This window comes from Taudactylus pleione, unplaced genomic scaffold (assembly GCF_031769625.1).
Source record: "Taudactylus pleione unplaced genomic scaffold, aTauple2 ptg000120l, whole genome shotgun sequence".
NCBI classification, from domain to species: domain Eukaryota; kingdom Metazoa; phylum Chordata; class Amphibia; order Anura; family Myobatrachidae; genus Taudactylus; species Taudactylus pleione.
Genome location: NW_028284522.1, coordinates 6,668,217 through 6,680,107, shown reverse-complemented (window position 1 = coordinate 6,680,107; position 11,891 = coordinate 6,668,217). Strand labels below are relative to the sequence as shown.

The 11,891-nt window shown below is 45.0% G+C and overlaps 1 long non-coding RNA gene across 1 annotated transcript; it reads left to right on the top strand.

Annotated features, from left to right (window-relative positions):
* Positions 1 to 743: 743 nt before the first annotated feature.
* On the top strand, positions 744 to 8,385 carry LOC148524201 (uncharacterized). The gene is made up of 3 exons (XR_015878375.1): positions 744 to 830; positions 4,916 to 5,108; positions 8,348 to 8,385. It is a non-coding gene; the product is annotated as an uncharacterized LOC148524201 (long non-coding RNA).
* Positions 8,386 to 11,891: the final 3,506 nt, after the last annotated feature.

Below are 11,891 nucleotides of genomic sequence, written 5' to 3'. Positions count from 1 at the left end.
TCCTGGTCATACAATGTATTAATACCTAACTTGCCCTTGAAAATATGACAACTGATACTCAAACTCTGTTTTCACTAACAGATTGTTGATCATTTATCTTCTTTCTCCCCAGGTCACGGATAAGCTCTCCCCAATAAGAACAAACAGTTTGCTGCTTCTCCAGCTGCCAGTGCTCCTCTTTACTGACCTCTGCCGATACAAACCAGTCATTGTATGTCAGGGCCTGTGCCAAGTCATCAGTTACAGCCTACTGTGCTTTGCTTCCAGTTTCCGGGCCATGCAGTACCTTCAGGTTACCTCAGCCATGGTCTCTGCATGTGACATTGCCATCTTTTCATATGTACACAGTGTGGTGACTGCTGATAGACATGAGAAGGCCTTTATCTATTACCGAGGGTTTAGCCTGCTGGGATACACCATAGGTGCTGTGTGTGGTCAGCTCATGGTGTCACTTGGTCATTTCTCCTACTATTACCTGAACATTATTTCCTTGGAATGTGCATCAATGGCTTTCATCATCTCCATTTTCTTGCCCATGCCCAGCAAGGAGCAGCCATGTTCAGAGTGTACAAATGACCACATCAAACACAGACACATGAACACTGTGCACAGCTGTTGTAAGATGGTGGCCAAGTTCTTCAAGCAGCAGTTGCTGGACTTCCGCAAGTGTTATTCCTGCAGCATCATTACTGGGTCCTCATTGTGGGCACTTGTGACAGCTGGATACTACCAAGTGATTGGCTCTTCCCAAATGCTCTGGGATAGCTTGGACCACTCTGACAGTGTCTACGTGCTTAATGGAGGTGTGGAAGCTGCTGAAGCTGTGCTAGGTATGTAATAGATATCTCCTACTTACCTTCCTCTTGTGGAATGGCTCGCTGTCCCCATACACTAGTATGAGGATAGAATTAATCAAGCTCCGGAAATACAATATTTTTGGAGCTTGAGTACGGGAGCATTCGCCATCTTCAGATGGCGAATGCTCCAGTGTGTGGATAGCAACCCATTCCTTTCCTATGGGAAAGAGGTCTGGGTTGCGAAGAGGGATCCTTTCGGATACCTCCACCCCTTTCTGGCTCTTTCCGCTGGACATCGGGGCTCTTGCGCACATGCGTGACCTGTAGGTCTTGCATGTGCACTACCATCACTGCTCAGCTGTCACCGTGTCAGAGCAATGATGAATTACTCCGGATTCCGTGGTGAGTTAGAATGTTAATTATCGGGGTCCATTCACACCCCGATAATTAACATAATGAATAGGCCTCTATAAGTCATATTCCTCACTCTCATGTCAAAAGACTGATGGATAAAATATCTCTGAAAAGGGAAGCAGACTGGGTGAATTCCATTCCCTATGTTGCTTCTGGTCCAGAAAGCTCTCAGCTAAATATAGGATATATCCTATATACAGTATTTCCATTAAAAACACTAGACAGAGTTATAAAAAAACTTATAAAGGTGCATACACACAACAATTTTTTGAACAATTTAACTATAACGTCATTATCGTTTTTTTAAGGTGAACGATGAACGATAATTGTTCATGCATGTTCACATTTGTAGTTTGTAGTTCATCGTTCATTCTGACTGTCCAACAAACGATTTTTGTTCAGAAAATCATTCATGTTGTGCAGAATGAACGATAAACGATTAACAATTTCCATTCACTGTATACATTATTAAAAAATCGTTCATCGTTCATAAAAATCGTTCATTATTTTAGTAACCAATGATTTTTAGTGAACGATTTTTGTTCACTTTTTCAAGGGAAAAATGAATGAAAATCATTCACTAAAATCGTTGGTTACTAACATCGTTGTGTGTGTATGCAGCTTTGGACCTGCAAATGCAAGATTTCTAAATGCTTGACTTTAGAGTGTGTGTGGCCAGTCCATGAAGAGGTCACATAGTTAGCACTTAATAAGCTATAGTCTGCCTCACACAAACGATTTGTAATACTTCATGCATATACAGGGGACAAGCTATCAACATAGGCCATGAGATGTGACAGAAGGACTAACCAGCCTGAGCTGAAAAGTTTAAACATCCCATAATAAATATACATACATGACAGAACCAGTAGGAGACAGAACTGAGCTTTCTAAGCACACAGTGTCCCACCTTATGGTAAGACACCTGTCTCCTTGCTGGTAGCTGCTCTCTGTTCTCTTTGGTCTGTTGCGCTGATTGAGTACTCAGATCCACACACTGCACACTTGGGGCCAAATGTAATAGGGTGTCAGTTTTAGTAACAGTACAAACTCGCACATTCTTGCACTTTTGAAAAGTGCGAGTTTGTACTGAAACTCGCAAATTCAATAGCCTGCGAACTTTTCAGCTCGAGGCTACTGCATTTGCAAGTTTAGGCGAGTTAAGGACTATGTAAACTGACACCTTTTAATGCGAGTAGCATTAAAAGGTGCGAGTTTTAGAGAAGCATTCACAGATCAGTGAGATCCGTGATGGCTTCTGTGTGTGTTTAAAAAAAAAAAACGTGCACCCCCTCCCCAAAAGCATAACCAGCCCCGGGCTTTATAAAGCCTGTTCTGGTTCTAAAAATACAGGGCCAAAATGCGTAGGGGGCCCCTGTATATTAAGAACCAGCACAGAGCTTTGTTGAGCTGGTCCTGGTTCTGGAAAATGAGGGGACAAAATGAGTAGGGGTCCCCTGAAGATTCCAAAACCAGCACCAAACTCTTTCTAGTGGGGGGATAATGCCACAGCCAGGGAAAACCTTTCACCAGTTTTCCCGGCCAAAGCATTATCCCTGACCGCTAGTCAGTCCAGGCTGGGGATCCCTGGGGAGTTGGGTACCCCCCCAATAAAGGGGTACCCCTCTCCAGGGCACCCCAGGTCTAGACTGATAGCCCAAGGCTATCCCCGGCACCCTATGGCCATTGGTGCCGGGTTGACAGTGTTAGTGTAAAGTGTCAAAATAAATACAAGTGCCAGCGGGCCCGCTGGCACTTGTAGTTCCACAACTAAAGAAATACATAAATGAACAAACATACACCGTGAAAGTAAAATTTTTATAAAACATACATGCACACTAACACTCACACATACTCACCTAGTATCCGAAGTAATCCATAGGGGTACCATTGAAGTCTATGGTGGGAACCGCTACATCGTAGCCGCAAGGTTACCTCAGGTTAATCTTGTGGTAACATCACTGATACAATGTTGCGACATTGTATCATTGATGTAACCACAAGATTAACCTCAATTAATCTTGCGGTTACAATGTAGCGGCTCCCTGCATAGACTTCTATGGGGAATTCTCACCATAGAAGTCTATGGGAGACACAGGCTGACCGCATTCAGCCAATCAGGGAGCTGCTCCGACGGAGATGCTCCCTGATTGGCTGGCGGCCCCTTCACTGACGGGGCACACGTGTGCCCCGGTCATTTACGCAGAGCAAAGGTATGTGTACACACATACCTTTGCTCAGTCCGCATGGATCGGGTTTTTTGCGTGTTTGTTATTTTAACCCCTGGATTGCCTACTTGGACAAGTGGATGCGATCGACGCATAGGAGAGGTGAGTATGGATTTTTTATTTCAGGTACATACCTATGGATTACTTCGGATACTAGGTGAGTATGTGTGAGTGTGCATGTATGTTTTATTAAAATTTTACTTTCACGGTGTATGTTTATTTACGTATTTCTTTAGTTGTGGAACTACAAGTGCCAGCGGGCCCGTAATGCCCCGCATGCTGGTATTTGTGGTTCTCCAAATACCAGCATGCAGGGGAGGCTTGCTGGTACTTGTGGTTCTACAACTAAAGACAATATGGAAACGTTATTTTTACACTTTACACTAACACTATCAACCCGGCACCCATGACCATAGGGTGCCGGGGATAGCCCTGGGCTATCAGTCTAGGCCTGGGGTGCCCTGTAGAGGGGGGCCCCTTTATTGGGGGGTTCCCATCTCCCCAGGGACCCCCGGCCTGGACTGACTAGTGGTCAGGGATAATGCTTTGGCCGGGGAAACCGGTGAAAGGTTTTCCCTGGCTGTGACATTATCCTCCCGCTAGAAAGAGTTCGGTGCTGGTTCTGGAATTTTCAGGGGACCCCTACTCGTTTTGTCCCCTGATTTTATAGAACCAGGACCAGCTCAACAAAGCCCTGTGCTGGTTCTTAATATACAGGGGCCCCTATGCATTTTGGCCCCTATATTTTTAGAACCAGAACAGGCTTTATAAAGCCCGTGGCTGGTTATGCTTTTGGGGAGGGAGTGCACGTACACACAGAAACATATACATATTTCATGGATATGTGCATGTTTCTGTGTTAATCTGACCTGCTCAGGATATACTCGCTAGCCTGAAGCAGGTCTAATATTTGGGGACTTTTGGTAATCTTTTTTTTGCGAGTCTGAAACAGACACTCTATTACATTGGGCAAGTTGATTGCTTTCACTGTGAAAACATCTGGATGCAAGTTTGAGAATGGGGAGTTTTAGTAACTCTGAAAAATGCGAGTTTTAGTGAACAGACACCCTATTACATTGGAGAGTTGTGAAAAATTGCGAGTTTAGAACCAAACTCGCAATTTACCAAAACAGACACCCTATTACATTTGGCCCTTGGTAGGAGAAGCTACTACCACTGGGCATTAACAGCAGATTTTTACTGTCTCTAAGCAGCATGTTATATCAAATCATTTAACATACTTCTGCAAATGTGGCAACTGGGAACCCCCCAGCATTTGCCTATGTGCAATGCCATATACATGTTTTATAGAGTACGGAGCCCTGTTCAATGATCATGTTATACATTCTTAAAATTGTATTCCCTTATGTATCAAAAATGGGTGATAACATTCATTGTAAGTTCCTCTGGTCATATCAGGTCAGTAAAATACATGATGACACCTGATAGCTACTCTGCACCTGTTTGTTCCTGCAGGTCTATTTGCATTCTCCGTGATGGGCTGCATGAAGACAGACTGGAGCTTCTGGGGAGAGCTGGCTCTGTGTGTCCTCTGTGCAGTGGACAGTGCTGCCATATTCACCATGGCCTACAGTAACAGTATCTGGGTGGGCTATGCTGGCTACATTGTATGTAAGACCATCTATAAGATACTTACCACAATAATAATGTAAGTAACTCTCTATACCACTACTACTGAGATGCCTATGATGTCATATTACTACAATGTATAGCTCTATAACAGTCACTGACTAATTATTTTGTTTCCTTTGCATGTAAAACAAACAACGTGATTATTATTCCCTGTACTTTAATCGTTTGTTATTATAGGCCCCAATGTGCTGTGTACAATGGCCCTGACTCAGAGATGGATGCAATGCCGCTGTTTGCGCAGATATTGCAATTACATGTAACCTGCACACACATATGAGTCGCACTGCGCATACGTCACGTGTCATTACTGATGTTGCTCACAGTCAGGATTTATTCACAAAGTGATTGACAGGAAGGGATCGTTTATGGGCGACAATGGGGAGGTGACACCTGAAATGCAGATGTGACCCGACCATTTTTGGGGCATGTCTGTCTGTGACTGAGATCCTGTATAGGGTTACTCAGAAGTCAGATAATCAACTGATCTGCGTCCGAGCTGCGTCTTTGTACGCAGTTGTTTGGATCTGTGAGGCCGCAGATGTGACATCTCACATTACAAATCCTGGCAGCTGTGGCATTTGCATACATTAGCACAGCCTCTGTGTACAAAGCCGCAGCTACTGTGGCATTAGTGTACATCTCTGACTCAGGCCCAGTACCACTTACCCATCAGAGCAATCCGCAGTCACTGTGGCCTTAGTGTACATCTCTGACTCAGGCCCAATACCACTTACCCATCAGAGCAATCCGCAGTCACTGTGGCATTAGTGTACATCTCTGACTCAGGCCCAGTACCACTTACCCATCAGAGCAATCCGCAGTCACTGTGGCATTAGTGTACATCTCTGACTCAGGCCCAGTACCACTTACCCATCAGAGCAATCCGCAGTCACTGTGGCATTAGTGTACATCTCTGACTCAGGCCCAATACCACTTACCCATCAGAGCAATCCGCAGTCACTGTGGCATTAGTGTACATCTCTGACTCAGGCCCAGTACCACTTACCCATCAGAGCAATCCGCAGTCACTGTGGCATTAGTGTACATCTCTGACTCAGGCCCAGTACCACTTACCCATCAGAGCAATCCACAGTCACTGTGGCATTAGTGTACATCTCTGACTCAGGCCCAGTGCCACTTACCCATCAGAGCAATCCACAGTAACTGTGGCCTTAGTGTACATCTCTGACTCAGGCCCAGTACCACTTACCCATCAGAGCAATCTGCAGTCACTGTGGCATTAGTGTAAATCACTGACTCAGGTCTAGTACCACTTACGCATCAGCAATCCGCAGTCACTGTGGCATTAGTGTACATCACTGACTCAGGCCCAGTACCACTTACCCATCAGAGCAATCTGCAGTCACTGTGGCTTAGTGTACATCTCTGACTCAGGCCCAGTACCACTTACCCATCAGCAATCTGCAGTCACTATGGCATTAGTGTACATCTCTGACTCAGGCCCAGTACCACTTACCCATCAGAGCAATCCACAGTCACTGTGGCCTTAGTGTACATCTCTGACTCAGGCCCAGTACCACTTACCCATCAGAGGAATCCACAGTCACTGTGGCCTTAGTGTACATCTCTGACTCAGGCCCAGTACCACTTACCCATCAGAGCAATCCGCAGTCACTGTGGCATTAGTGTACATCACTGACTCAGGTCCAGTACCACTTAGCCATCAGCAATCCGCAGTCACTGTGGCATTAGTGTACATCTCTGACTCAGGCCCAGTACCACTTACCCATCAGAGCAATCCGCAGTCACTGTGGCATTAGTGTACATCTCTGACTCAGGCCCAGTACCACTTACCCATCAGAGCAATCCGCAGTCACTGTGGCATTAGTGTACATCACTGACTCAGGTCCAGTACCACTTAGCCATCAGCAATCCGCAGTCACTGTGGCATTAGTGTACATCTCTGACTTAGGCCCTGTACCACTTACCCATCAGAGCAATCCGCAGTCACTGTGGCATTAGTGTACATCACTGACTCAGGCCTTGTACCACTTACCCATCAGAGCAATCCGCAGTCACTGTGGCATTAGTGTACATCTCTGACTTAGGCCCAGTACCACTTACCCATCAGAGCAATCCGCAGTCACTGTGGCATTAGTGTACATCTCTGACTCAGGCCCAGTACCACTTACCCATCAGAGCAATCCACAGTCACTGTGGCATTAGTGTACATCACTGACTCAGGTCCAGTACCACTTAGCCATCAGCAATCCACAGTCACTGTGGCATTAGTGTACATCTCTGACTCAGGCCCAGTACCACTTACCCATCAGAGCAATCCGCAGTCACTGTGGCATTAGTGTACATCACTGACTCAGGTCCAGTACCACTTAGCCATCAGCAATCCGCAGTCACTGTGGCATTAGTGTACATCTCTGACTTAGGCCCTGTACCACTTACCCATCAGAGCAATCCGCAGTCACTGTGGCATTAGTGTACATCTCTGACTCAGGCCCAGTACCACTTACCCATCAGAGCAATCCGCAGTCACTGTGGCATTAGTGTACATCTCTGACTCAGGCCCAGTACCACTTACCCATCAGAGCAATCCGCAGTCACTGTGGCATTAGTGTACATCTCTGACTCAGGCCCAGTACCACTTACCCATCAGAGCAATCCACAGTCACTGTGGCATTAGTGTACATCTCTGACTCAGGCCCAGTACCACTTACCCATCAGAGCAATCCGCAGTCACTGTGGCATTAGTGTACATCACTGACTCAGGCCTTGTACCACTTACCCATCAGAGCAATCCGCAGTCACTGTGGCATTAGTGTACATCTCTGACTTAGGCCCAGTACCACTTACCCATCAGAGCAATCCGCAGTCACTGTGGCATTAGTGTACATCTCTGACTCAGGCCCAGTACCACTTACCCATCAGAGCAATCCACAGTCACTGTGGCATTAGTGTACATCTCTGACTCAGGCCCAGTACCACTTACCCATCAGAGCAATGCTGATTACAGTTCTAGCACAAATGAGGATTATGTATATACACTATTGAAAAGTACAAATCTTCAGTAACAATCACAGCATTTAATCAGACTTCTGATTTAATGATCTAACTTACACCATACTTACTGATTTTAGAAAACTCCTCTCCGGGAGCCCTGTTCTGCCTCTGTATAACACAATGATACATGTCTGGTCACACCTATGACTTATAGTACCACAGTATCACCATGTCTTGTTCTGTCTTATATAACTGATGCATGTCCCACTCCAATCCTAGGCTGAATATTGCTGAGAGTGTGAGAAAGGAAAGACTCGCTTTGGTATCTGGGATAAATAATATTGCATCCCTGCTGTTGCTGGAAATTGTGAATATAGTAATGACTGGTATCAAGCAAGATATCCACAGTCAGGTAAGGACACCCTGGCCAGCATCACATTGCTTCCAATAAATATGTGCAAACTATTAGGGGTGTGGCCTCATGACATTGCCCCATTTTCATCACACTACTGGCGTGCCTAGTACTCCCGACAATGCTGGGCTGCCCCCAGGCTCTCACAGCACTGTGTACAGATGCGCATGCAGCAGAGCAGCGCTGAGACTTGGAGTTCTCCCCCTGATCTCCCCCCTTTCAATAGGAAACTGTGACCAGTAAGTGGGATGGCAGGACAGCCTAGAACAGTGGGACAGTTGGGAGGTATGCAATAAATAAGTCCCCAGACTACTTGCTATAATAATTTCCCTGCTCATACTTTACTTTTGTGTCATTATATTTTCTCTATTGTGTTTCTTTTAGTTTCTCATCTATGCCAGCTATTTCCTTATACTATCAGGGATCTGTGGTTTCATCGGCGTCTGCACAATGATTAACAAAAAAAAGAAAAACATCAGAGACCAGCAGATCACTGATAACAGCACAGGATGTCCATAAGACAATGCCATCAAATTATTCTGGTGGGTGGTCCCAGCATCCAGCGTATCTAAGCAGATCTTCTCCACCATCTTAGCACCCAGAGGTCCCTGCATCTGTCTCTGCCTTAGAATCCAACTCTGCAAGGGTGAGGTGCTGCTGTGGTCCCCATTCTTGTTCAGCGGCCTGTCATCTCCCAGCAGCTGTACTCAGTAGACGGTGCAAGAGTCCCGGAACCTAGGCTGGTGACACTTGGAGAAGGCTCATCAGCAGCAAAAAGTCACCAAAGTCATCTAATAAGAGGTAATGAGCGCTATTACTATATCAATGTGGGAACCAAGAGGTTTACTAAACACAGTAGTGTAAAAGCTATCAGCAGAGATATTTAGCAAGTTTAATAGTTGGGGTAGTTTAGCAGTTACTGATGGTTGTGATAAACAGGAACGAGCCATGCAAAGCCCTTCTCACTAACCTGCATGTCATCTACAGTAGTTGCTGAAGCTGGACAGCACAGTTTGTTTCAGCAATTAAGTTTTGCTCCAGTGCTGGTCTGAAGCACTGTATTTTTACAAACTGAAAATAAATGTAAATAATACAGATCAACTTAAATAAAATAAATCTAAACATATGAAATAGAAAAAACATTAAAGATGCATTTCCCCCTCAAATATATAAATAAGCACACATAACATAAAACATAACCGTTAACTTCTTGAAACTATTGTGTACATGTTGATTGTCCAGTGTGTGTCATTTTTATTTATCTTCTTTATTGCATTGTTGTCACCAACTCTGAGTAGCACCACCACACACTCCATTACCTGTTTATTTATTTTTTCTACATTAAGGAATACCTGTGGACATAGTGCCTGATTCAGACCGCTCGCAAGTGGGTCAGTGGTTCCCCACTGCGCATGCGCCACCTTTGGCGTGCGCATGTGCGAACCCCAGCGAGCAACTGAAGTTCAGTTGCTCCAGTGCTCACTACAAGACGGGGCAGCTGTCGATGGTGAGTGACAGCTCACCCAGTTTTGCAGGTGGGGAGGGGGGTGGTTAGGCAAATGCAGGCATTCTATTAGGAATGCCTGGCATTTGTGTGCAGCCCTGACATCACTAGTGATGTCAGTAGTAGACTTCCTGCTCTATTAGAGCAGGAAGTCTACTCGGGCTTGCGGGAGCTGAGACCCTACCAAAGGGTCTCGTCGCAAGCAAGATGGTCGTGACAATCGCGACCATCTCCAGGCCACTCGCACAAGCTGTGGGTGGTCACCCACAGCTTTGCGAGCGGGCAGGAAGAAAAAAAAAAAACACGCCCTAATTCAGAGCGAGCGCTCGCCAGCAGCGAGTGGCTCTGAATCAGGCCCATAGTCTTTTCAATAATTTTATCTGTATACATATTTTTCAGTAGTAGATATACCAGTGCGGTGAGATATATCCCTTATCCTCTCTTTTCCCTTCCCTTTTTTTTGTCTCAATTTTCCAGTGAGGCAAGGCCCACACTGTAGTTCAATGAACTTCTATTCTCAGAAGTTGTAGGTGGGGATGTCCTGGCATAAAGCTGAGTGTTAACATAGGGCCTCTCATATTGGTGGTGCATTCCCTTATGAAATTACATATGGGAGGTGGGGAGGTATACATAAGGTATAAGGATCCTGTTGTGGCCTAGGAGGCATCTCCTTTAGGACACTATAAGGGGTGAGTAGACCTCTGTTCCCCTTATATAGCACATCAGCCAATATCATCTTCACCTTAGCTCTTCTATGCTATATTGGCTGCCACAATATCATATTCATCATTCTTTTCCATGAGTGATTTGGTGGACTCCAGAATCCAACAAGTCGTCACCTCTGTGCTCACCCCTAACTCACATTGTCTTTTCCTTCCCCTTGTCTTGTTCTTGTTATTTACGATTACATTTTGTCTTTTCAGTTACCATCAACTCAGAGAAATGGCCTGCAATTGCCCATTTTCTGGATTTTCCACACTGCAATAAATCTGCGCCTTGACAGAATAGACTTGGTGGTGCTGGCATGTTGTGCCCTACACACCTATCTTCATCGCAAAGCCTCAACTGTGCGCAGTACAACATTCCGTTTTGATAACATTGCAGAATATCCAGAGGATGACATAGGATTTACACCAGTGGAGCCAAGTGAAGTACAAAACATCAGTGTTGAGGCAAATTAAACATCGAGCAGTATTTCAATTACTGCCATGGTGAACTATTGACCCTGTTCTTGTAATGTTTCCATATTTTACATATATCTTGCATATTATTTCTTTAATAAACATTACATACAAATTTGTCATTATTGTTTTAATACTTACTTGCCAGTGCGAGCTATTTTATCCATGTATGCTGGTATGCTGGAAGACATGAATGCTCCCTCATGTACGTCCTCTTCCAGGTTGGTGATAAGTGCTTGAGGAAGCTCCTGGTTGGCCATAAATAACAGCAAATCAAAATACCAGAGTCTCGGCTCATGTCCCTCATCTGCTCCGGCACCTGATCTTGTGTTCAGTTCTTTCTTGAACACTGTGTGGAGGTTTGAGATCTTTGTCCTGCCCCATGCAATGTTGGCAGAAGGGTGACAAGGCTGGCATACCTTCACCAGTTCTTCCAAGGCCCTAGCCCTCCTTATCCTATTAGAATAATCCAGTGATTTGGTTTTCCAAAAGCATAGATGAGCTCTGTATGCTTCTATCAAATCATGGATGAGTATTGACTTGTTTCTGAAGCCATTTCCTGAGTTAAAAAATATATAAATTTTATTAAATATTTCAGAAACATAATCTATTCCAATATTCCCCTGCACTATTTATGTGACAGTCTTACTTCTTTAATATGTGCAAATCTCTGTAAAGCATACATGCCGACATTCAGCTCCCTCCTTGCCTGCATATTGCGGGGGG